This window comes from Rhinatrema bivittatum, chromosome 1 (genome assembly GCF_901001135.1).
Source record: "Rhinatrema bivittatum chromosome 1, aRhiBiv1.1, whole genome shotgun sequence".
Classification (NCBI taxonomy): domain Eukaryota; kingdom Metazoa; phylum Chordata; class Amphibia; order Gymnophiona; family Rhinatrematidae; genus Rhinatrema; species Rhinatrema bivittatum.
The window spans coordinates 652,199,536-652,227,191 of NC_042615.1; the positions used below are offsets into that span (position 1 = coordinate 652,199,536).

The window sequence follows — 27,656 nt, forward strand, 5'->3', positions numbered from 1 at the left end:
AATGGCCGCTGTGCTGGGTGCCTCTAGCCACGCCCTGCCCTCCAGGCTTCCCCACCCCCTCCCCGCCCTTTTCCTGAGGCCCCGGGACTTACACTCATCCCGGGGATTTATGTGCGTGGCCGGGCCTTTGAAAATTGGCCCGGCACGCATAAGCTCTGCCATGCACGTAAGGTTTTGAAAATTTACCCCTAATTTATTGATGTGCTTTTTCATAGTAAGGTTCTCATCTAGCTAGATACCTAAATCCCATACCTGATTTGAAGGAGTAATTTTAAAATTACCCAGGTCTTTTCCAGTGGTTTAGCTGTCAAAGAGTTTCTACTTAAATTATTTCAGTCTTTTTAAGGTTTAATGCTAGTTTAAGTTGTGATCGTTCCTGCTGTATTGCTTTCATGCAGGTTGAAAGTGTTGATACTGTATTTTCAAATGATTTGGAGAATGGAATGTAAAACTGTATGTTATCAGCATTCAGGGAGAATGTAATTCCTAAATCCACCAGTAATTTGCACAATGGGAGCATATAAATATTGAATAGTGTTGCTAATAATACTGAGCTTGAGGAACAGCTGTATCAATATGGAAAGTATCAGATATGTGATTGCCCAGTTTGACTTGGAGTGTTCTATTAGACAGAAAATAAGAGAACCATTAGAGAACACTACCTTTGATCCCAATGTTGCTCAACTGATGGCACAACAGAGGATGATCCACAGTGTCAAAGGCGGCTGTTAAGTTGATTAGCACGAGAAAATAAGATTCATCCACATCAAATCCTCGTAAAACAGAGTCTGTTCATGAGAGTAGTGTCTCAGTTGAACGATGTTTCCTAAATCTGAATCTGAAGAGAATATCTTGGTCTTCCAAATGATTTACAGCTTGGTATAATATTACTTTTTCAAGTACTTTTAATAGAAAAGATAAATTGGATATTGGATGATAGTTGTCCCAATCGTTGTTTCTTCCAGTTTTATTTTTAAGGAACAGCTTGTTTTAACCCTTGTGGTACAATCTCTGGTTTCTTTACAGATTGAATTCCTTCTGAGAGAGAATGATTAATTAAGGTTGTGATTGTCGGAGTGATAACACAGTGTACTTGTTTCAAGACGTAGCTGGAATTGGGTCACATGGGTGAGTAGCAGTCTTAATTTTAGCAATGATTTAACTGAAAAATTGGGCATCAAAATGGCAGATGAAATTTAATGTGGATAAGTCAAGATGATGCATATAGGGAAAAATAACCCATGCTATAGATACACAATGTTAGGTTCCATATTAGGTGCTACAACCCAAGAAAGAGATCTAGGCATCTTAGTGGATAACACATTGAAATCGTCGGTTCAGTGTGCTTCGGCAGTCAAAAAAGCAAACAGAATGTTAAGAATTATTAGGAAGGGAATGGTTAATAGAACGAAAAATGGGTACAGTAATAATATAATGGAGGGGCGGAAACTTACGGAAGTATGTACATAGGTCCGGAGGTAAGAAAACAAGGTGGGAGAATTTACGGAGCAGTATTTTTACAAGTATGGAGCAGATAAAGAAGGGGAATACAGAGTACAGTATAGGGGGTGGACAATTTACAGGAGTACTAATACAAGTACAGTGTAGGGGGAGATAAGGTGGAGAGATTTACAGAAATAATAAAACAAGAACATTAAAGGGGAAAGGTTTCAAGTCTTCTACAAGGGTCTAGTATAGAGGTGGGGGGGTGGGGGTGGTGGTACTATTCAGGGAAAGCTTGTTTGAATAGCCACATCTTGAGTTTTTTTCTTGAATGTGTACTTGGCTCTAGCTGAAGATCAGTCGGCATGGAGTTTCAGAGAGTGGGTCCAGCAAGAGAGAAGGCGTGGTCTTTTATTGTGCAGAGGTGCGTGGACTTGGGGGAGGGGGTATGAAGGGTTCCCTTATAGGCAGATCTGGTAGGGTGGCTGGATGTGTGTAGGCGGAGGGAATTATCAAGCCAGCGGATGTTGTTGTTGTGGATGGTTTTGTGAATAATAGAGAGGCTTTTGTAGGTGATACGAAAGACAATTGGGAGCGAATGAAGTTCCTTGAGGACAGGCGTAATATGGTCTGTTTTACGGGTGCTTGTTAGAATTCTTGCAGTTGCGTTCTGTAGCATTTGGAGGGGTTTAAGGGTTGAGGCGGGGAGGTCTAGTAAGAAGGCATTACAGTAATCGATTTTTGAAAATATAGTGGATTGAAGGACTGTGCGGTAGTCATTAAGGTGAAGGAGTGGTTTGAGCTTTTTGAGTACATGGAGCTTGTAGTAGCATTCTTTTATGGTTGTATTGATGAAGGTTTTTAGGTTGAATTGGTTGTTGATAATGACACCAAGGTTTTGTACATTTTGCTGGAGGGAGGTCATTAACACCATAACTGCAATTATGTATTTAAAATCAAATAATAATAAAAAAATAATAATAAATAATAGTTTTGTTGTTAAAAAGATTCCATAACTGTCTCGCCAATATTTATTTTTCCTGTTCCTTACAAAATGCTTGTTTAAAAAGCCATGTTTTTAGCATTCCTTTAAATAATTTATGATTTTGCTGAATTCTTAATTCAAGAGGAATTCCATTCCATAAGATAGGACCTACTAGTGACAGAGCTCAATCTCTCACTTTTAGTTGTTGTTATTGTTTGTTTGTTTTTTCATTTTTTTTTTGCCTTTTATTTTTTGGTTTATTAGTTTTTATCCATTTTCAGCAAAATATTGCAAATAGTGCAATTGTAAATCAGAATAATTCTCAGTTTAACTTAGGGGCAGATTTTAAAATCTACGCATGGGCATGGATTTGTTTGTGCAACCTGGCATGAACAAATCTACGCCTGATTTTATAACATGCGCGCTTCCCTTTGAAAATCTGCCCCACTGTACATATTCTTCTAAAAGTCCATTAACTGCTATTAATCAAGTTTACTTAGGGAATAGTCACTGCTATTAATTGCATCAGTAGCATGGGATCTTCTAGGTGTTTGGGTAATTGCCAGGTTCTTGTGGCCTGGTTTGGCCTCTGTTGGAAACAGGATGCTGGGCTTGATGGACCCTTGGTCTGACCCAGCATGGCAATTTCTTATGTTCTTATGTTCTTATGTTCTTATTAATTAAGCTAATTTCCAAAGCATTGTACCAGCGAAAACTAGTTTATTTCAAGTCAGACTAGGTAAGTTTCTACAAGGTTTGTTATTAACAATTAAACTGGAAAGTTGCACCAAACAATAGCTAAAAAATATAATAAGTAATAAGAACATAAGAACATAAGAAAATGCCATACTGGGTCAGACCAAGGGTCCATCAAGCCCAGCATCCTGTTTCCAACAGTGGCCAATGAATAAAATATCTGTACATTTTTTTTATTTTTTATTTATTAATGCAGTTTTACATAATTAACAAAGTAATCTTTGTTCAGAAAAACAGAAACATTATATTCAAAATAATTTTCATCCATACAAGTAACAAAAGCCATTATTTAGACCACAATCTTGTTCTTTGGGGAGGAGAAATAAGAAAATAGGGAGTCACAAAAAATTATTGATCCTGCTTCAAACTTATGCATAACAAGATTTATATTCACCAGCTCAATCAATTAATATATCTAGTTTTACTTTGATCCTCAGTGGGGGAGGATATTAACAATACCCTCTTCCTTGAGTCGTCACTCTTTCATATATTTCAGCTGACGATTCCAAGAACTCTGTAAGATTATTTAGATCAAGCTGTGGTGGATTTCTCTCATTAGATCTATTGTATGGTAAAAAAAAATAGACCTTATTTACTGAAGGTAAACTTTCAATTGGTATCTTTAATACTTCCAACATATATTTCAGTGTTAGTCGAGGTTGTTCCCCTATCACTTTGGGGAAATTCAGAAGCCTTATGTTTGACCTTCTCAGTCTGTTCTCCAAATTCTCCATTTTTCTATTAACAGCTTGTTTGTCTTGGACTAACATATTACAAATATCCTGCGTCAACTTCACCTCCTTTTGCATTTGAATTATCTTGTTGGTATTTTCTTGCAGTCATTTTTCATGACCTAGGGTCACTTTGTCCAACTTCCCGGACAACGAATTCAACTGCCTCGTTAGCCCTTGAAACATAGGGCCATTCTGAGGCAACCAGTTTCCACAAGGATTCAAGGGTAACCATGTCCGGTTATATTAAATCCTTATTCACCATGTCCCCCAGCTGTCCTCCTAGGTCTTTCTCCACACCTAGACCCACAACCTCCTCCACTCGAGGCAACTCACCACCTCCAACGGGGTCCAGTGGATTCAAAGCTGTTGCTCCTGGTGCTTCCGGATTCTCAGATTCCGCCGCTGTTTCTGGGCCTTGCCTCACCACTTTGGCTCCCTCCAAAACACCTGCAGTACTCTTCAGTCTTGCTTCCAGCTTCGTTGTTGCGGTGAGGTTTAAGGTTCCTGGCGCCAGTGGATTCCGTAGATCTGGGGGGCTAAGAGAAGTATCCCTGAATGCGAAAGAATCTCCCAACGCCACTCCATCAACGGGGTATTAGAGTCCCCTCTCTGGTAAACCGCGGCTAGCTCTGGGATGGTTCGCTGTCCAGGCAAAGTTGATGGTATGGTGGGAAATACCCTCATCGGCCCTTACGTTTAGGAGGCATTTTTCTTTTTAATCCGAAAAGCAGATTCAGAGGCAATAGGAGCAGCGCTGTGCTGCTGCTAGAAGCTTGCCGCCAACTTGGCTCCCCTGTTAATTTTTTTTAAACATATAAATGATCATATTGCAAAATGATTAAATAATATATCAAATCAGTTGAAAATGATGTTTCCACACAAATGAATTGGTTAGAAATCTTTGCTGATTTTCACCACTGAATAATCCCATACAGGTGGGGGAGTGTTAAACTTCATACATAGCAACTAGAAACACCAGCCAGGGATCACAGTAGCAGACGATAGGCTTTTGAGAAGATGCTGGGAGGGTGGGAGGGGGAGGGTTAGTGGAGGGGGAAGAAGGGGGAGGAAGGGGGAGGCTGACCCTCGACCCCTAGCAGTTTATTCAGTGAGAGGGGTTTAGGAGGATTGGCAAAGTCTGCTCGGAGGGGCCCAAGCGTTATTTAATGGGTTGGGGTATTGGGGGGGGGGGGGGGGGGGAAGAAGAGTGCTTCAGGCTGTGAACCCATGCCAGACTCTTTTTTTTGAGCTTTCCCACTTAACTGGATATATTTTAGCATTCATATATGGACATTTTAAAATGTGTTTTTTTTAATTTATATTTCTAATTCTATTTGTATTTGCATCCAGCTTATTGGCAGATGATAGAAGCAGTTTGGAGTATTTATATCTGTGTATTCTTTATTTAAATTCATCTTGCTTACTTCACCCTTACCACAGCCTCTCTATTGGGATATTCTAATTTCCCTGTTTTGCAAGTATCTTGAAAGATACCTTCCACAGAATCCATGCACTTCTGAGCGACTGTTGGCTTTCCCCCATTGTCTGGTTTAAAAGTTGCTCTATCTCTTTTTAAATGTTAGTGCATGTAGTTACTTTTTGATGTATGGGCAAAGTGACATTTAGCATGGAAAGTGACAAACGTGCTAAAAAGTTTAATGGATACATGCTAAAAATAAATAGTATGAATTTTAGTGCATAGATCCCATCTTAGGCTAAGCATATTTTTCAATAGATTTTAGAATTTTTGTACTACCTTTTTTGTTTTAATTAGATTTGGAGTCAATATTCAAAGTCATTTAGCTAGACAACTTACAAGTTATCTGGCCAAATGGCGAGTTTTGAATATTCCCTGTATTTATCTAGAGATTTAGCTGAATAAGTAAGGGGTATTTCGGGGGTGTTTCAGGGCCGGGATTAGATAGCCAAAGAACTTATCTGGCTAACTCTACTATTTTGAGTTAGTTGGCTATCGATAGATGCAGCTAAGAGCAGGTTATTGAGCCAGTTACATGACGCTGCAGAAGTACATTGTTACCACGACCCGGGCCTAGTGCTTGTAGCGTTGCTAGGTGATAAGTACTGGAAATGTAAACTAGCAGCCTAGCTATGTGACTAGCAAGGCTGGTAGTTTACTCTTCCAGCATTGATCACCTGGGCTGTGCCTGGGTTGCAGTAGCAAAATAACACAATCTGGGCTGAAGATGAGATTTTCAAAGTACCACCAGGATGAGATGGTTAGGGAGGGAGAGAAGGAAATAGCGGGTGTCATTGTGTAATTTTTATTTTGAATCAGTGAGTGAGTAAATAGGGAGGAGGGATTTTTTGAATATAGCGAATTAACTTTAACCTTATCTGGTCACATGAGACTGGATAACTTTGCTCCTAACTGACAATATTCAAAAGATAACTGGTTAGGTGAAAGTTATCCACTGAAAGGTAGCCAAATAACTTTATTTTTTCCCCAGTTTTATTTATATAGCATTAGGATATACAATAGTCAACTTAACAACATATCTCTATATTTACATATCACAATGCATTTTCTTCTATTTATTTTCAACAGCCAAATTAAAATCAAAGGTAACTATAACAGTACTACAGGAGGACAGCTCAAACATGCATCATTCAGACTTTCACATCACATAACCATTCACACCAATATACAACCAAACCAGAGCATAAGAGTGCCTTATTAGTCTAACCAGTTTGGTGAGTAACCTGCCACGTTCAAGGAGGTCAAGCAATCCGGAGTCAGTTGTAAATAAAACGATTCCCAGCCTTTCTGACTGCATCCATGACAGCATCTTCTGCCTCCACAAAGAGAGTGTAGGAGAAACAAGCTTAATCCAGTGCTGTAGAATGCTCCATTTAGCTACCAATACAGCTATACGGATACATTTGTGATGCCCATGTGGCATGCCCACTGCCCAGCTAATGTCTCCCAGGAGTAAAAATAGCCTGTCAAATGGTGGTTTCTTTTTAACCACTTGTTCAATCTGGTGAAACAGCATCCCCAGTAAGGCACAATCTTGGGACACAATAAAAAGGTATGCATAAATGTTCCCCTTTCCATGGAGAACCTAATGCTTGTTTCTGAATCCGTAATTCATATGCTGTGAGCTTTAACCATATCTGTATAATTGTGATGAAAGATTTTAAATTACATTTCTTGGAAGTTGGAATCTATAATTGTATAAAATGCCACTTTAAAAAATGTGATTATACTATTTGCAGAAATGTGTCTACCAATGCCACAAGACAAAAATGCAGACGGTGGGCACAGATATCAGCTGATTGCTTAAGGATACGCTGTCTATACCAGAAAGAAAGACAGTTATGAGAACATGTTAATGTTTGAAATAAAGAAATGGAAGAGTCTTCTAAAAACAGTGTTGTGTTTCTAACTAATTGCTTATTGATATAATGCCTGGTTTGCAAATAAGCAAAGAAGTGTTTGTGTGGAAGCTGGTATTGTGTCTGCAATTGCTCAAAGGAAAAAATGGAGGATTGCCCCTTACAATAGAATTGTGAAATTTCATGCAATCCCCTACTGTTCCAGACATGGAACATTGAATTACATAGACCTGGCTCAAATTCTGGGTTACCAATCAAATAAGTCAGTTTAATAGTCGTTGAGGGGCTCTGTTCAAACAAATGGTAATGGAACCCATGAGGCAGGGAGTTATACTCATCTTAATGCTCACTAACGGGGACAATGTCTCTAATGGCCAGGTGGGTGCCCACTTTAGCACCAGTGATCATCAAACGGTATAGTTTGATATTGCAAATAGGATACGGAGAAGTCACTCGAAGACCTGAGTTTTGAACTTCAAAAATACAGACTTTGTTGAAATGGGGAAGTACCTGGAGGCAGAACTAGAAGGCTGGGAGAAAATTAGAGATGTGGAACAACAGTGGTCAAAACTAAAAGGAGCAATTTCTAAGGCAACTAATCTATATGTTAGAAAAGTAAGCAAAAGCAAGAGAAGAATATCTGGTGAAACTGAGGGAGACAAAAAAAGCAATCAAGAAAACAAAGTCAGGCAGAAGAAAGGATTGCCAAAGAGGTAAAGAGAGGGGACAAAATATTTTTCAGATACATCAGAGAAAGTAGAAAGCTCCAAAGTGGTATAGTGAAATTGAAAGGTGACAAGGATCAACGTGTGGAGAGAGACAAAGAAAAGGCAGAAATATTAAAACAAATACTTCAGTTCTGTGTTCACTAAAGAAGACCCTGGAGAAGGACCATCACTAATTAACAAGACATTAGAGGGAGGTGGAATAGACAAAACTCCATTTATGGAAGAGAAAGTATAGGAAGAGCTAGAAAAACTGAAAGTGGAAAAAGCCATGGTGCCTGATGAGGTTCATCCCAGGATACGGAGGGAGCTCAGAGATGTGCTGGCAAGTCCGCTGCAAGACCTGTTCAATAGATCCCTGGAAACAGGAGTGGTGCCAAGAGATTGGAGAAGAGCGGTGGTGGTTCCGTATCACAAGAGTGGGAGCAGAGAGAAGGCTGGAAACTATAGGCCTGTTAGCCTCACCTTGGTGGTGGGAAAAGTAAAGGAGACTCTGCTGAAGGAAAGGATAGTGAACTATTTACAGTCAGGAGGAATGCTGGACCCCAGGCAGCATGGATTCACCAGGGGAAGGTCTTATCTGACAAATCTGATTGATTGTTTTGATGGGAGACTAAAGAATTGGATTGAGGAAGAGAGCTTTATGTGAACCTCTTGGATTTCAGCAAAGCTTTTGATATGGTGCTGCTTAGTAGGCTTGTAAATAAAATGAGAAGCCCAGGAGCGATTGTCAAGGTGGTGGCATGGATTACAAACTGGTTGATGGATAGAAAACAGCATGTGATGGTAAATGGAACCGATTCTGAAGAGAGAATGGAGTTAAGTGGAGGACTGGTCCTGCTGAACATCTTGGTAAGCAACATTGCAGAAGGGATAGAAGGTAAAGTTTGTCTTTTCGTGGATGATACTAAGATCTGCAACATAGTAGACATGCTGGAAGGAGTGGAGAGAATGAGAAATGATTTAAAGAAGCTTGAATAGTGGCCCAAGATATGGCAGCTGGGATTCAATGCAAGAAGTGCAGAGTCATGCATCTAGGATGTTGTAATCCTAAAATGCTGTATGTGATGATGGAGGGGGGGGGGGGGGGGGAGGGAGGGCTGATGTGAACAAGCAAGAGAGGGACCTTGAGGTGATAGTGTCTTGCGATCTGAAGTCAGCGAAGCAATGTGAAAGGCAATAGCTAAGGCCAGAAGAATGCTGGGCTGCACAGAGAGAGGAATTAACCAGTAAGAAAAAGGAGGTGATAATCCCCTTGTACTCAATGAGGCGTCACCTGGAGTATTGTGCTCAGTTATGGAGACCATATCTCAAAAGGGACAGAGGATGGAGGCGGTCCAAAGAAGGGTGACAAAAATGGTGGGGGGTCTCCATCAAAAGACTAATGAGGAGAGGTTGAAGGTCTTAAATATGTATACACTGGAGGAGAGGAGATACAGGGGAGATATGATACAGTCCTTCAGATACCTGAAAGGTTTTAATGATACACATTTGACATACCTTCTCCATTGGAAAGAAATCAGTAAAACTAGGGGTCACAAAAAGAAACTCCAAGGAGGAAGACTCAGAACCAATGTCAGGAATTATATCTTCATGGAGAGGGTGGTGGATGCCTGGAATGCCCTTCTGGAGGAGGTGGTGAAGACAAAAATGGTGAAAGTTTTCAAAGGGGCACGGGATAAACACAAGGCTTGAGGATGGAATTGTGAAAAGAGCGCATGGGGATAACTTGCTGGTATGGCGGTACTACCCTTAACCAACAAGCCTTTATACTGTTGATACAACTCATTATTGCTCTCTGCTTTAATGGCAGGGGGAAAAGAGGAAAAGGAGAATTAATTTTCTGACAGCAACCATCAAAGACATGAATTTTATGGTTTGGGAAAACAAACTAGCATGGGAAAACTTGCTGATGCGGCTGTTACTACCCTTAACCAATAAACCTTATACTTGTGATGTAACTCTAACATTGCTCTCTACTTCAATAGAAAGAGATAATAAAGGGGAATTGGACTCAGACAGAAATCAACAAGGGCTCTGACTTTACTGGTTTGGGAAAATAAGTATGGGGGACAACTTGCAAGTCAGATGATACCCCCTGATGATACCTTTATGGCACAGCTGGTGCTACATAAGCTTGCTGGTCAGACTGGATGGACCATTTGGTCCTTTTCTGCTGTCATTTTTAAGTTTCTATGTTTCTATATTTCTATGAGGTCATTTCCCATCAATGACAGAGAAATCGCCATGCTTGCAAAACCAGTTTGATTAAAACTTGATTTTTGATATTGTTAGGCAATGATGAAAATTGAATATGCATGAGTCCCTCTGGTGTGTATGGTTTGATCAAATCCACAGTTAGGTTAGGCACATCAAATTTGAACTTCCCTGAATACCACTCCAAGCAAATCTCATCTGACATGCCATGGTGTAAAGGCAGAAGTCTGGTAAATTCAGCCCCCCCATATTTCCTACTATGGGTGAGTTTGGCATAACTGATTCTGGCTGGATTTCCCCTCCAGATAAAGGAAGTAATCAAAGATTGAAGTCTGCTAATATCTTTATTGGTGAGCCAGCAGGGGAGCATTTGAAGCTTATATAGTATTTTAGGAAAAAGGATATCTTGAAAAGAGCACATCTCCCAAAAAAAGAAATAGGTAAATCCCTCCAGGCCTGCAATTTTTCCTAAATTTCCACAGTTGTGGGTGTGATGTTTATAACATAGGCACATCTTGTGGTATAAATACCCCAGGTATTTGATGTAGGAAGACACCCATTTACCTGGCCAGGAACATTTAGGGGCGGATTTTCAGAGCCCTGCTCGCGTAAATCCGCCCAAAACCGGGCGGATTTACGCGAGCAGGGCCCTGCGCGCCAGTGAGCCTATTTTACATAGGCTCACCGGCGCGCGCAGAACCCCGGGACTCGCGTAAGTCCCGGGGTTTTCGGAGTGGGCGTGTCGGGAGGCGTGTCGGGGGGCGGGGCCGGAGCGCGCGGCGTTGCGGGGGCGTGTCGGCAGCGTTTTGGGGGCGGGTACGGGGCGTGGCTACGGCCCGGGGGCGTGGCCGCACCCTCCGTACCCGCCCCCAGGTCGCGGCCCGGCGCGCAGGAGGCCCGCTGGCGCGCGGGGATTTACTCCTCCCTCCGGGAGGCGTAAATCCCCCGACAAAGGTAGGATGGGGGTTTAGACAGGGCCGGGCGGGTGGGTTAGGTAGGGGAAGGGAGGGGAAGGTGAGGGGAGGGCAAAGGAAAGTTCCCTTCTAGGCTGCTCCGATTTCGGAGCAGCCTAGGAGGGAACGGGGGTAGGCAGCGCGGCTCGGCGCGCGCAGGCTATACGAAATCGATAGCCTTGCGCGCGCCGATCCAGGATTTTAGCCGATACGCGCGACTACGCGCGTATCTACTAAAATCCAGCGTACTTTTGTTTGCGCCTGGAGCGCAAACAAAAGTAGGCTGTTCGCGCTCGTCTGAAAATCTACCCCTTAGTGTTTAATGAAACAGGCATGGCTTCAGCTATAGAAAGATTAAGCCACAAATGTCCCAAATTGTTCTATCAACTGTAATGAGAGAGACATAGAGTCTAGAGGGTTTTGTAAGAAGACCAACATGTCGTCAGTAAAGAGACTTTTTGTTTCAGTTTTCCCTATAATTAGGCCTTGAATTAGTGGGTCTGCCTTACGTTTTAAAACTAGAGGCTAAATGGCAAGTAAGCATAAAAGAGGCAAAATTGGCCATCTTGTCTTGTACCACTATGTAGAAGCGAACCGGTAGATGTTGTATATTTGGATTTCCAGAAGGCATTTGACAAAGGCACACATGAGAGGCTTCTAAGAAAACTAAAAAGTCATGGGACAGGAAGTGATGTCCTTTTGTGGATTGCAAGTTGGCTAAAAGACAGGAAACAGAGAGTAGAATTAAATGGTCAGTTTTCACAGAGGAAAAAGGTAAACAGTGGAGTGCTTCAGGGATCTGTATTTGGACCAGTGCTTTTTAATATACTTATAAATGATCTGGAAAGAGGTGCGACGAGTGAAGTGATCAAATTTGCCAATGACACAAAAATTATGCAGAGTACCGGTAGTTAAATCTCAAGTGAATTGTGATGAATTGCAGGAGGATCTTGTGAGACTGGAAGATTGGGCTTCCAAATGGCAGATGAAATTTAATGTGGACAAGTGCAAAGTGATGCATATAGGGAAAAATAACCCTTGCTGTAGTTTCACAATGTTAAGTTCTATCTTAGGAGTTACCACCCAGGAAAGAGATCTAGTTATCATAGTGAATAATACACTGAAATCGTCAGCCCAGTGTGCTGTGGTGATCAAAAAAGCAAATAATATTAGGAATTATTAGGAAGGGAATGGAAAATAAAATGGAGGATATATTAATGCCTCTGTATCGCTCCATGGTGAGATCGCACCTTGAATACTGTGTGCAGTTCTGGACACCGCATTAGTGGTTAGAGCAGTGGACCACGAACCAGGAGACCAGCGTTCAAGTCCTGCTGTCGCTTCTTGTGACCTTGGGCAAGTCACTTTACCCTCCATTGCCTCAGGTACAAAAACTTAGATTGTAAGCCCTCTGGGGATAGAGAAATACCTACAGTACCTGAATTTAAACCGATGTGATATCTCAATTGAGATCAAATGTCGGTATATAAAATAATAATAATAAATAAATAAATAAAAAGGATATAGCTGCACTGGAGAAAGTGCGGAGAACGATGACCAAAATGATATTGGGCATGGAACAGCTGCCCTATGAGGAAAGGCTAAAGAAGTTAGGGCTGTTCAGTTTGGAGAAGAAACGACAGAGGTGGGATATGCTAGAAGTCTAGAAAATCATTAAAAGACCTGAACAAATTAATGTAAATTGGCTATTTACTCTCTCAGATAATAGAAGGACCAGGAGGCATGCCATGAAGTTAGCAAGTAGTTCATTTAAAACAAATCAAAGAAAATTATTTTTCACTGAGCGCATAGTTAAACTCTGGAATGCATTGCCAGGGGATGTGGTTTCAGCAGTTAGTGTTACTGGGTTTAAAAAAGGTTTGGATAAGTTCCTAGAGGATAAACCCATAAACTGCTATTACGGTAATTAATAAGCAATAGTAGCTTGTGATCTGTCTAATGTTTGAGTACTTGTCAGGTTCTTATGGCCTGGATTGGCCACTGTTGGAAATAGGATACTGGGCTTGATGGACCCTTGGTCTGATCCAGTATGGCAATTCTTATGTTCTTATGTTATGTTCAAGCCAAATTTTTCCAACCGGAAATAGATACCTTCATTTATTTTGCGTTGTTGTGCCTTACGAATTGGCTTAGTGTCCTTTTGTGCAGAATACAGTTGCTTATAAAAATCTACAAAAATATTGGTTATTTCAGGTGTACTATGAAAGGACTGACCTTGCTAATTCTGCATTTTCAAAATACAGTTTTTAGTTTTGGTGTTTTTAATCATAGAGCCAATAGTTTACTTGCTTTATTACCAACATGAAATAGTTGACTGCGGAAGTTAAACACTTGTCAAATTTCTCTATGAAAGAGTAATTGATTAAGAATACTCTTACTACTTTAATGCGGACCACTAAATTAAAATCATCTCCCAAAATATATTGATACGGAGAAAACTGCCACAGTTCTGTAATTTGTTTTGTGAAGAAATTGTGGCTATATAGATTAGGAGCATAAATATTACAGACCACAATTTTCTTTTGAATATATAGTTCCACTGAGGAGAAGGAAGCAACCTTCTGGACCTGTAATTTTTTTCCCTAAAATATAGGGCAAGTTTTTAGGAATTAAAACAGCCACTCCACGTTACCAACTGGAATAAGACGAAAAAACCCCCATTGACCAACCCACTCACGCTTGAGCTTCAAGGGCTCTACATCATTTAGGTGAGTTTCCTGCAGAAATACAATATGAGATTTCTCTCTATTATATAAGGACAATAGCTTCTTTCTCTTGATGGGGGAGTGAATACCTCCTACATTGTGAGAAAGCATGTTGAAATCAGCCATAATCAGTTAGAATACATTTATTGTCAAACCTATCCACCAAAGACAATCTAAGCGCCCCCCCGGCCTAGGTGCTCAGAGGTATGAATGAAAACCAAAGGCAACAGAAGCTCTGCTCTGGTCCAACTTCCTCCCATCCCAACAAACATATACACAGATCATCTGCCCACACCTTTTGATTCACCAAACTCATGGATAAGAATCTCCTTGCACACAAAGAGATACAAACAAATACTAGAAATAAAAAGAAAAACACACATATGATAGTTGCTCCAAGGACTAACATCCCTTGTAGAAATCTTGAGATCTTCAAATCTTCTTTTCACAGAAACACTCTTCCCCGGGATAAAAAAAAAAAAAGGGGGGGGGGGGGGGAGGAGTTTGGCTCATCTCTACTGTCACAAAACGTGTTTGATAGATTAAACAGCAGCCACTGATTAAATCCTTCTCAATAGTAAACAAACAATATACATTTTCTGAGTATAATTTACCTTATTGTTTGTATATATAATAGGAAACAGGAAAAAAAAACCCTACCCTAAATGCTTAGGGATAATTTCATAATGGATAAGAGCAAAAGCAGGTAATATCTCTCATGCCTTAAATGTCTTAGGATTCATCACTTCCTAACAATCAGAGTGTGCTGAAAAAAAACAACATGCAAATTTTAAAAGGGAATACCTTAAATATAAATCAGAAAAGGAAGCTTCTTTCATTTCTGGATGAAGTAGAAGAGATTCCATTTATCCAAATCTGAACAGAAAATAAAAAAGGACAGGGAAGAAGAGAAACCCCCCCCAGAAAAACACAGCGCGGAGGGGAGTAAGGCACGGTATCACTATTATTAGCCACTAAAAGCATAATCAACCATCTTTGTTGACTTGCAGAGGTCTGAGAAATAAAACAAAATAGTCCAAGGCTAACACTATTCCTATTACTATGGGTGGTTTAAAAGTCAATATTCCACATTGCAAGTTGGTTAAAAGACAGGAAACAGAGAGGAGGATTAAATGGTCAGTTTTCACAGTGAAAAAAGGTAAACAGTGGAGTGCCTCAGGGATCTGTATTTGGACCAGTATTTTTTAATGTATTTATAAATGATCTGGAAAGTGAGAGATGTGATTAGATTTGCGGATGACACAAAATTATGCAGAGTAGTTAAATCTCAAGCAAATTGTGATGAATTGCAGGAGGATCTTGCAAGACTGGAAGATTGAGCTTCCAAATGGCAGATGAAATTTAAAGTGAACAAGTGCAAAGTGATGCATATAGGGAAAAATAACCCTTGCTGTAGTTACACAATGTTAGGTTCTATCTTAGGAGTTATAACCCAGAAATGAGATCTAGGTGTCATAGTGGATAATATATTGAAATCATCGGCCCAGTGTCATACAGTTTGCACCTGATACAATCAAATAAATAAATACAGTGCCTTGTTAACTTGCGGTAGACCAGACTTCCTTTCACCACCACCACTTATCACCTTTTGCAGCCGATCTTCATTTCACTTTATCATATCGGCTATTCAAAGGAGAATAAAGAAGTAGGAATGTAAGTTGACAAATAGATTTAGCTTCTGTCCATTAGAAGAGACATTACTCCGGTAGAGTTTTAAGGAACTCCTCCAATTGTTCTTTAGTCTGTAAGAAAGAGTATGGCCCTCATGCATTACCCATAGTTGCGCAGGGAATAATAATGAAACTTGATACCTATTTGGTACAAAGTATTGCAAAAGGGTGATACTGCCTTTCGCTGAGCAGATACTCAAGCAGAGAAATACTGAAAAAGCAGTTTTTTAGCACCATGATAATCCAGTGTTTTCAGCTTCTTATAGGACAGCATTATTTTGTTTTAATTTGTTTTTATTGTACTTTTAATTTTTTATCTGTAACTTTCTTTTGTTTTCTTTTATATCTTATTGTATCTTATATTTTTAATTATACTTTATGTAAACCATTGATAGTTTTAAATAAATGAAATGCATATTTTTCTTTTACAGCCTAGTTAAGAAGTCAAGCAATTACTGGGCGGGGTCTAGGGGAATTTTCCAGCAGCCATACTTGCATAAAATGCAAGAGTTCACTATCTTTCACTTTCTTGGTTAGGCCTATATATGAATATTTTCTTATGTCCTCGATTCTCCTGATCATCGAGTTTCTCCATCAGTTCTGCATTTTTCTTTTGGAGCTCTACGATCTGTGAGGGAGAGGTTCTCTATCACCATTTCCTGTGAAATAAGGCGTTCCCCGATTTCTGATAGCTGTGTTTTATGCTTTTCTAAATAACATTTAAGCTCTTCCATTGCCGACTGTAGTTTATTTAGTGAATCTGTTGTCACTGTTTCTGATGCCATTTTAGGTGAGGAAGATCTGGTCTTATCTCTCAATGCTTTTTGCACTTTTGAGGTCATTCCTCATGGAAAACCTAGTCACCGGTCTTCTAGCATTTAGTGCCGACCTGATGGCTGTAAGTTGAGGAGAAGAAGCCAAAAAGAAAACAGATATTACTGGATCCTGTTGGAGCCTCTCATCTTTCTGACTTCTCAGGAAAACATCTTAACCGGTAGTCGCCAAGCCAAATAACCTTAATTAGAAATATTCAGCAGGACATTTACCCTGCTGAATATTTGGGATAACTTCTCCAGCAAATATTAATAGAATAATTTATCCATTAGAAGCTTTATGAATTTTGCCCTCATTTTTCTCTAGGACGTTTGTATTGTTTTTTTGGGGGGGAGGGAGGGGATTGGCCCGCTGGTCCTTTTCTTTCTTTTCATTCTTCATGTCAGCACTACTTAGCCAGATATTTTTTGAAAATATCTGGTTAAGTAGCATGTTATCTGGCTACATAAGGCTGGATAACTTTAGACCTGCTCAGAAGTAGGTTTAAGGTTAACCAGCAAACTTAGGCCTGGATTTTCTATCTTCGCAAAGTTTTCTGAATCACGAGGTAATGGGAGGTGGGGGACGAAGCGGGGGGTGGGCCTGCGAAAGCCAGCAGCGATCGCACAACCAGTGTTATCACTGCTGGCTTTCGTACCCAATAGCGCCACTGTGAAAGGTGCTGCTATTGGGCGCACTACTGGCAGCGATAATGTGTCTTACCTTTTTGCTGGATTGATGCCATTTGTCTGGCTAATTTAGGTCTGGATTTTCTTTCTTCGTGCCGGTTTGTGAATCCCGGCGCTAATGGGGGGCGGGGGGGGCTTAGCGGGGGGGTGGGGGCCTGCCTAATCCAGCAGTGATCGCACCACCGCGGTGCGATCGCTGCCGGCTTTCGCACCCAATAGCGCCATCGTAAAAGGCGGTGCTATTGGGTGCGCTACTGGCAGCGATAAGGAGCCTTAAATTTTCACCATCAGCGAAGTTTCTGCGGCGTTCGCCCTGCCGCCGCCCCGACTCCGTCCCGATCTAGGTATCGCATGCGAAAAGTCCCTTTTCACGTGCAATATGCTTACAAAATGACCCCCTTAGCTGGTTAACGCCATTATTCAGTGTTATCCAGATTAATTAGCCTAGGATAAGTCTAGGAGAGTTTATTCGGCTTTTCTAAAGTTAGCCGGATACCCTTATCTGGCTGACTTTAGGAAAGCATAGTATATTCAACAGTGCCACTGAACATCTCAGCTATAGTATCCTGCTATCTTAGCTGAACATTGGCCTCTTAAAACCTTTCAGGTATATTTTAAATGAGCGCGCATACACCCATTAACGTGCATATTGGCACGCGAGCAGAGATACGATTAATTTTATATTGTGCTTGCAAGTACGTGCATATCATTTACAATATCCCTGCCGCACGTATGTGTCTATATGGGGGTGGGGATTCCTCAGGAGGCAAGGAAGACAAGCCTCCGGGGCCCTAGACTCTTGGTGAGGGGGGAACCTTTACCCAGCCTCTTACAACTCATAATCATTCTTCCAGCTGTACTCACTTCAAGCTGTCTCAGCTGACACATCCTTGTTCTTGAAAGTAGCAGGAACGACTCTTAAAATGGCGTTCAAATACAATTTTACTGTAACTTAGGAAAATGATCAGAATCCAAAATCACAAGAAAAATGCAAAAAATCTCTTGACACATTTCAAAAGAAAACTCCAAGTGCCTTATTCCTTTCTCTCTCTCTCCCATCTCGGAGTCAATGTCCCTACCTCCGTGTCAATGTCTCTTCCTGGAGACAGGAATGTAGAAAAAACAGTCCTTTAGATGGCAAGAAATTTGACGGTAAAAGATTCCTCCCAACAAAAATAAAAAATAAAACTTTTCCAAAACAAGTCTCTTCTCTCTTCTGGGTTACTACCATGTCCACTTAAACTGGGCAGAAGGAAGGTCAAGGAAAAACCAACTTTCTCAAAAAGGTCAATAACCTCCATCTTCTTTTCTTCTCTCTCAAAGAAAGGGTCCTTCTAGGTCTGAACACAGTCCTTATCACCCAATGGTTCAGACTATGAGGCCTATCAGGGTCCTCTGAAAAAAATCACCACTCCTCACTCCAAAAACCAAAACTACATCCACACTGTGCACATGCTCAGCCAGGATTTTATGCTGCTGAGCTGACCAATCCTAGCACTCTGGACAAAAGAAAAACCTTAGGGTAGGTCCAAAAAGTGCCAAGGTTCTCCCTAGAGTTAGCCAGAGGAAAATAAGTGGTAAGAGAATGAAGTGCCCCTTACATAAATAAAAATACCTCATCCGTTTTTAATTACATTTTTCAAACATTTTTTATGATTATCATTCCAAATTGATGACTGGTTAAGCTTGCAAATTCTTACCTAACATGACTTAAAGCAAATAAGCCAGAGCAGGTATGATGCTTTGGAAAGTATATTATACATATTTTTCTAGAATTTTATTACACGTTTAGTTTTTTCTGTTTTTGTCCATTAATAATATTCCTTGTTTCCCTTGTTCATGCAGGGTGACTATTGACCGGATAGCTCTGTATGGCTTATAGATTGTTTAGATTTGGTCCACGCATCTCTAGTTCCACATTCCTAATTTCAATCTATGCTTTTTCTTTAAATGAGGTGAGGCTAACTGACGTTAAGATTGGCAGAATATAAATGTTTTTAAATTAAATTAAAAAACTTAAACAACTGTTCACATCGGCTTTTCTGTTGCCTTGCTTAAACTCCAGGTATGGATGAACTTCAAATGATTTCCTTGACTAGAGCATAGATCAAAGCATGTTGTAAAATATTCATACTTTATACCATCCTTTTTTATTTTGTTAAAAGAGGAATCTTCTATAACTTTTCTATGAAATATGCAGCACGTTTGATGAGAAACCATCATAGAAATAAGACAGAAGGCACACCGTACCTTATTTACAGTATGAAAGTCATGAAAGCCCATATTCTGATGAGTGTATCTTCTCTGCTAATGACAGAAGAAGCTTGAGCCATCATGCAATGGACAGGACCACTTTTAATTAATTGATTGCTAACTTTAACTTCAACATAACCACATATAAAGCATACAGTAGTAAACAGTACACCCTGATTTCTCTGAAAGAAAATAGCTTTGGAATAGTGAAACTTTAAATGAGAGCATTATTTCTTACCTAGAAAACTGCTAGTTTGTCCTTCTTTGTCCCCCCAGTGTTGTATAAAGAGCAGCTCAGTTGTATCTTTCATGTAGATTATATGCAGTAGCCCTATCCCTTTAATCGGAACCCCATAGAATGAAGAGTTGTGCCAGAAACACTGTTCTCAAGGAAACAAAGCAAACATAGCTAGAGTAAAACCTGCCCGACATTGAGTAAGAGGATTTAATCGCCCTGCACTATGTCACTCTGCAAACAGCTGTCCAGGAGGGGGATAAGCCTCAGCTGGTCAGCCATGGACATGTGAAGGCAAAACTCCAGTCACAGTCACAACTTTAGAGAGCTCTGTTCCATTTAGCATATACCCAAAAGTATTAACCAGTCTGTCATTAAAGCACATTCCAGCCAGACCTGAAGCCTGCTTTCTGGGACATGAACATCCACTGATGTGCACGGATTCAAAAGTCCTTCCTTTGTTAAAGTGTTCATGTTCCCTCCTGACATAGCTTGAAAATTGTGTGTGGATAGGATGCTAAGTAGAAAAGTTAATAGGAATGCGAACACACACAGACACACACAGACACACACACACACACACACACAGAGTGATCTCATAAGCCTTCGGAAATGAGGTTAAAAAAAATCATATCCTTATGTGTACAAAAGTGTTGTGTTCTTAAAATTAGTATTGTTGTCTGATTTACTTGCTTACTGTACCTTAACTAACTCGGCTGAAACACCTTCCTTGTGTTACAAGTTTCGGTAAGCGCTCTTGTCTCTGAGCACTTTTGTTTACTCTCTGTCACTAGGTTACCAGGCTACCTGCTTCCATAAGGAAGTGTGCCAGGTACAGATCTTAGGAGCCCTAACATTCATGTACTTACAAAACTTACACACAGTATCCTGCATTACATTCTTTCTGGCTTGCATCCCCACGGTTGTGTGAGTGTGCAAAAGGGGAGAGAAAAAAATGGGGGCATAATGTCTCAGTGACAGACAGCCATTTGTGACATCAGTCTGCACCCAGCATTACGTCACTCAGTTGTTAATGTCTACAGCAGGTTTATAGCAAGAGGTTATCCATGCTCACAGGAATATCAAAGTGTAGTAAAAATGTGTAGAAAAAAATGCCAATTTTGAGTAAGCAATGCATTCCCTGAAAACTAGCATAGTCCTGTCAGCTAGCAAAAAAAAAAACAGGAGAGAACAAAAATGACTGTCTTTGGATAAATACAATCATCCGGATGGCTTTTGTTTTGTTGAAAAGTTTACATGTGGAGTCATTTATAATTGCTGCAGGGGAGCTATCACCTAAAAATAGGAAGGTATTCATTAATTTGGCTAGGACCAAGATAACTGGGTAAAGTTGTATGAGTAGCTATATTTGGGATATTTAGTGGGACTTAGCCAGGTAAATCTGCTGCTAAATATATTTGGATAAATGTATCCAGATAAAATTATCCCTCTGTATTTAGGACAGTGATCACTGATTTCTCTGATCTAATTTCCCCTGCCTAGTGTCAGGTTTGCTGGGAACTGGGTAAACTACCCTAGGACCTATGCAAAACTGCAAGGCAGGGCACAGGGCTAGACAAGGGCTGATTTTCCATCTGGCCAGCCCCCTCCCCCACAGGTTGAAACCTTGGGTTCTGGTGGCCAGTAGGTCTTTGCTGCAATGGTAGTACATCATGGTGAGTCTGGGCAGGCTGGAACAAGGCTGGACAGACTGAAGCAAAGCTGGATATGCTGGAACAAGGCTGGAAAGATTACTGGAAGACACTGAGAGCTGGGACTGGGACTGAACACAAACACAGACAAAGGAAGGTACTGAACATGGACTAGGAGAGACAAAGGCAAGGCAGAATACTGGACAGGAACTGAAATTAGATACAGGCTGGTGCAAGAACAGATACTGGTAAGACAGGGAATGGATACCAGGAATAGGACTGGGCTGGGCATGGTAAGAGCAAACAAAGACAGGACTGGACAAGGATTAGGCAAGACAACACAGAACAAAGAACACAGAAGCCTGCTGGAACAAGCTACCCTCCCAACTCAGACTGGAACCTTCCACCCAATCGTTTGAAAAACAATTGAAGATATGGCTATTCCACAAAGCCTATCAACACACAGGCTAACTCCCCCCTCACCCCACCCCTCCATACACCCCCCAGGCCCCCCTGTACCCTCCTTAAGACTCCTTAATCATAAGATATATATTGTTTACATGCCACACTGTGTATTCTATTACTGTCTCATGCCACCTTGTATATATTGTATCTTAGCTTATTTTTGAAGAGGCCCCCTATTCCAGTTCAACTTCTGACTCCCTCAACTTCCTATGCTTAATTTATATTGTTACTCTTGTTCTACATTGACCCATTACGGTTTAAGTTTACAATGTACAATAGTATGACACCCCTGTCATGCTATCACACCTGTTATAGTGTGAACCGATGTGATGTACTCCAACGAATGTCGGTATATAAAATAAAATAAATAAATAAATAGATGCAAGGCTAGATGCCCAAAGGCCACTGGGCAAAAGGTCCGGACACCACTAAGCAAGGGAAGGCCTATATAAGCCATAGAACAAGGTTCAAAATGACTGGAGGCCCAAACGCCACAAGACTGAAGTGGCCAGATCAGAGATCCAAGGGTAACTCCATGAAGAAGCAAGGTGGTTCTGGCAAGACTGGGTTAAATAATGCAGGGATTGCTGAGTCAAATGACCAATGAGGAGGTGGCTTGGATAGTTGGAAACGGATGCTTCTGCAGGCTGAAAGGAGTCATAGGCAGGACCAGGACATGGAGAGGCTGCATGGCAGGCAAAACCCTGACACCAAGTTTATCTGGATAATGCTGAATGTTGCTGCTAGCTGAATAAATTGTAGCCATGCCTTGGGAACCCCTTCTTCCCTACCTCTTTTTATCTAGCTAAATTTTACCTGGTAACATCTTGTCTGTCAGTGGAGTAGAGACTCTCAATGTCTTCACGATGACCCTAGTTCCCATCCTGAGGTTAGCAAGTAGTAGAGGTGTGTACCATTCCAAACAGCAGCCCCACTGATGCTTGCTGGAGTGGTGAGCTCCTGGGTGCACAAGGGGGTGGGCGGGGTCAGGAGAGAGTGCAGCACGGTCATTTTGATTTGGTCTTCCGGAAGTGAGGATCTGTTTTGCTTCCTGGATTTAAGTTTGGACCTCCTCGCTTAACCTTTCGTTTGGGAGAAGGATTTCTTTCACAGCACTCCTTGTCTGTAAGGATCTGCCTCCAGTTTAGTGAAGTATGTATTGCTAGAAGTTTTTGGGAGTTTTGGCTGTACACCCTGGTGAGAGTTGGTCCTGTCTGGAGCAGGGAAATGCCCCCTATTTGAAGGCCAGGGCTGAGATGATCATCTGTTTTCCTCTTCCTGTCAGTGTAGGAGCAGTAGGAATCATTACCTTAGAGGGAGGATATTGTGGATTGGTAATTTATTTTTCCTTAAGTGCAATGTGGAAGCTTTGACACCACCCTTCCTCACCTGGGAAGCTGGGTCATAAAAGTACTGCTTATCCAGCAAAAGACCTTTCCTCTAGAGACGCCGGTGGTGGAGACCCACCACCGGCGTCTTCACCATTGTGCACAGGATATTGTCAGGGGATTTTGAAGATCTGGTCTCTCTTGGAACTCAGGTATGAGATGTTGGGGAAAGATGATCCTGCCTCACCTAGGATACCCCACTGACCTGGGACACTTATCCATCCATTCTCTGGAGGGTTAGTCCTCTCTCAGGAACCTGTGCCAGGAACACATACACACAGAGAGAAAAGGGACCCAGTTTGAACACAGATATAATTTTGAACAGTTTATTCAAAGTAATTGGACTATTTGACTTGAAGAAATCACAGTAAAATTTAATTTTGGAACACCCATAATAGTGTCCTGTCTGTTTCCTGCAGCACCGTAGATATTTATTTATTTAATGACATTTCTTACCTGCCCCTCCAAACAAGTTTGGGGCAAGGTACAATTTAAAAAGTAAAATAAATTAACATTAAAATAAAAATAAGATACAGGACAAAACAAGCAAAAACAAAGTTACAAAATGGTTTACAAGATGGGCTACTAGATAGTTTCAGTAAATAAGGGGGTTTTCAAAGGTTTTCTGAATTGTTTGGAGTCTTGAGTGAGCCGGAGAGATAAGAGAAGAGAGTTCCATAGGGTAGGCCCAAAGACGGAAAAGAAGCGATGAATTGAGAATAATCTAGCGACCCTCGGAGATGGAATATCTAATAGCTGTTGCCTGGACTAATGGAGGATATAGGTAGGAGTGTGTATATGGAGGGTTGAAGTGATCCAAGGAATGGATGCATGGCAAAGAAGGTTGTGGATAATAACTGCTGTTTTATACTTGATCAGCCACATAATTGGTAGCCAATGTAGCTCTTTCAGAATGGGATTAATATGCTCCCAGATGGGTGTGTCTGTCAATAAACGGGCAGCAGAATTTTGGATTATTTGCAAGGGTCGCAAAGAGTAGAGAGGTAGACAAGTAAACAAAGAATTACAGTAATCAATTGTGAGAAAAATCAAGGATTGAAGGACGGTCTGGAAGTTACAGGGTTCAAAAATAGGTTTTAGATGACATAGCATTTTAAGTTTAAAGAAGGAGTATTTGACGATTGACAGGGATGGCAACTTTTAAACCGGTGCACAAGCACAGATGCACGCGTTTGTCGGCCTGCGCCTAGGGATACGGCCATTTTATAACATGTGCGTGTATATGTGCTCATGTTATAAAACTGCCTGACTGTGCACGCATGTGCGTACAATTTTAAGTGGATGAGTGCCTGTGTGCACAAATGCCGCTTCTACTGCATAAGTAGGGGATTTTAAAAGACATGTGCACCGATGCCATTACCAGTTTTCCCGCTTTGTTCCCAGTTTGCCCTGGTAAGAGATAGGACTTCCAAACTGTCCTAGATTAATAGCCTTCCTTCTCCCCTGTTAGCTCTGACCTTTATAACCCTGCTGATCTGCCTATATTTTTTTGTTTTACTACTTACACGTTATCCATAGCAGAAGTAAAATTATGTGGCAGGGGACCCTGGCGAGCACCAATACGAGTGAGTATTGATTTGCATATTTCATGATGAAATCCAGGAATGCCCCTGCCCTGCCTAGACCATGCCCATACCCCATCTCCTTTTGGAAACTTTTTATTTGTGCGCACAGCGGCATGTATGCGCATTTCCCAGCAGCTTTTAAAATCTGCTTGGTGCAGATTGGCCCAAAATATTCGCTAGGGATGTGCAGAGAGTAAGGATTCATCCGATTCAGTATTTGTATTCGTCGGTGGGCAAATACATTGAATTCGTTCAATGGTGCCCCCGATACGTTGATACGTGTATTCGTTTTCTGGTTCCCATTAAAGTAATGGGGGAAGTATTTGTAGCCTATTTTTGGCTGCAGAATTGGGGTTTTATTATCAATTTTGATGAAACTTCTGGGGAGCAAACAACAAAACAGCTCCAAGGTACTTAGACTGTGGCAAAGTGGCACCAAAGTGGCATGAATAGCCTGAGGTACTTTAAAGGAGCAAAGAGTGCTTTAACAGAGATGCAAAGCAGCAGCAAGAGTGTCAAAAACACACCACAGCTTCAAAAGAGAGCACCGATAACAAAAAAACATCCTTCAAAAATTGGAAGAAGGATCCATCTGAAGAAAATAGGATAAAACATAAGCATTGTCAAGTTAAGTGTAAAACATTGATAAGCAGGCGAAGAGAGAATTTGAAATGAAGTTGGCCATAGAGGCAAAAACTCATAATAAAACCTTTTCTAAATATACCCAAAGCAAGAAACCTGTGAGGGAGTCGGTTGGACCATTAGATGACCGAGGGGTTAAAGGGGCTCTTAGGGAAGATAAGGCCATTGCAGAAAGACTAAATGAATTCTTTGCCTCCCTGTTTACTAATGAGGATGTTGGGGAGATACCAGTTCCGGAGATGGTTTTCAGGGGTGATGAGTCAGATGAACTGAACAAAATCACTGTGAACCTGGAAAATGTAGTAGGCCAGATTGACAAACTAAAGAGTAGCAAATCACCTGGACCAGATGGTATGCATCCTAGGGTACTGAAGGAACTAAAAAATGAAATTTCTGATCTATTAGTTAAAATTTGTAACCTATCATTAAAATCATCAATTGTACCTGAAGACTGGAGGGTGGCCAATGTAATCCCAATATTTAAAAAAGGCTCCAGGGGCGATCCGGGTAACTGTAGACCAGTGAGCCTGACTTCAGTGCCGGGAAAAATAGTGGAAACTATTCTCAAGACCAAAATCGTAAAGCATATAGAAAGATATGATTTAATGGAATACAGTCAATATGGATTTACCAAAGGGAAGTCTTGCCTAACAAATCTGCTTCATTTTTTTGAAGGGGTTAATAAACATGTGGATAAAGATGAACCGGTAGATTTAGTGTATTTGGATTTTCAGAAGGCGTTTGACAAAGTCCCTCATGAGAGGCTTCTAAGAAAACTAAAAAGTCATGGGATAGGAGGTGATGTCCTTTCGTGGATTACAAACTGGTTAAAAGACAGGAAATAGAGAGTAGGATTAAATGGTCAATATTCTCAGTGGAAAAGGGTAAACAGTGGAGTGCCTCAGGGATCTGTACTTGGATCGGTGCTTTTCAATATATATATAAATGATCTGGAAAGGAAAACAACGAGTGAGGTTATCAAATTTGCGGATGATACAAAATTATTCAGAGTAGTTAAATCACAAGCAGACTGTGATACATTACAGGAGGACCTTGCAAGACTGGAAGATTCGGCATCCAAAAGGCAGATGAAATTTAATGTGGACAAGTGCAAGGTGTTGCATATAGGAAAAAATAACCCTTGCTATAGTTACACGATGTTAGGTTCCATATTAGGAGCTACCACCCAGGAAAAAGATCTAGGCATCATAGTTGATAATACTTTAAAATCATCGGCTCAGTGTGCTACAGCAGTCAAAAAGGCAAACAGAATGTTAGGAATTATTAGGAAGGGAATGGTTAATAGAACGGAAAATGTCATAATGCCTCTATATCGCTCCATGGTGAGACCGCACCTTGAATACTGTGTACAATTCTGGTCGCCACATCTCAAAAAAAGATATAGTTGCAATGGAGAAGGTACAGAGAAGGGCAACCAAAATGATAAAGGGGATGGAACAGCTCCCCTATGAGGAAAGGCTGAAGAGGTTAGGGCTGTTCAGCTTGGAGAAGAGACGGCTGAGGGGAGATATGATAGAGGTCTTTAAGATCATGAGAGGTCTGAATGAGTAGATGTGACTCGGTTATTTACACTTTCGAATAATAGAAGGACTAGGGGGCATTCCATGAAGTTAGCAAGTAGCACATTTAAAACTAATCGGAGAAAATTCTTTTTCACTCAACGCACAATAAAGCTCTGGAATTTGTTGCTAGAGAATGTGGTTAGTGCAGTTAGTGTAGCTGGGTTCAAAAAAGGTTTGAATAAGTTCTTGGAGGAGAAGTCCATTAATGGCTATTAATCAATTATACTTAGGGAATAGCCACTGCTATTAATTGTATCAGTAGCATGGGATCTTCTTAGTGTTTGGGTAATTGCCAGGTTCTTGTGGCCTGGTTTGGCCTCTGTTGGATCTAACTTCTAGGCCATTCTTCTCACTGGATATAAGAACTAGTTTGCTGATTTACTGTGAGAACTTACTATACAATAACTTGCCCACTGCACAAATATGCACATTGCACAGGTTGGCTTATACGATACTTTCATTCCCAGTCTCATCTGTTGGCCAGGAGGACACTGGAGAAGGATCAGCAGGGGTCCATGCCATTGTACCAGCAATGATACTGAATAAACTAGATGGTCCTAATGGTCCTTTTCATGCTGTTATCTTCTATGACAGTGGTAAGAACAACGTTGGGGGTTGCAGTATTGCAGACAATTCACCTTTCATTCCCTCCAGGGGAGAGACAAGGGGAGAAGTGATAAAGACAAAACAAAGGGTACAGAAAGGAAGCATCCACAACCTAGTGCCACCTCAGGCTATGGGCTGCCCAGTATACTGGCAGGGT

The 27,656-nt window shown here is 41.0% G+C and overlaps 1 protein-coding gene across 1 annotated transcript in view; it reads right to left on the minus strand.

The window, feature by feature from the left end:
- FAM81B (family with sequence similarity 81 member B) overlaps positions 1-20,510 on the minus strand; it is a 222,653-nt gene extending 202,143 nt beyond the window's left edge. Inside the window, exons 1-2 of the mRNA XM_029573123.1 lie at positions 20,456-20,510; positions 19,581-19,722 (exon numbers count right to left, since the gene is read on the minus strand). The gene's annotated coding sequence lies outside the window, so the exon portion shown is untranslated. The remainder of the gene's footprint in view (positions 1-19,580; positions 19,723-20,455) is intronic.
- Positions 20,511-27,656: the final 7,146 nt, after the last annotated feature.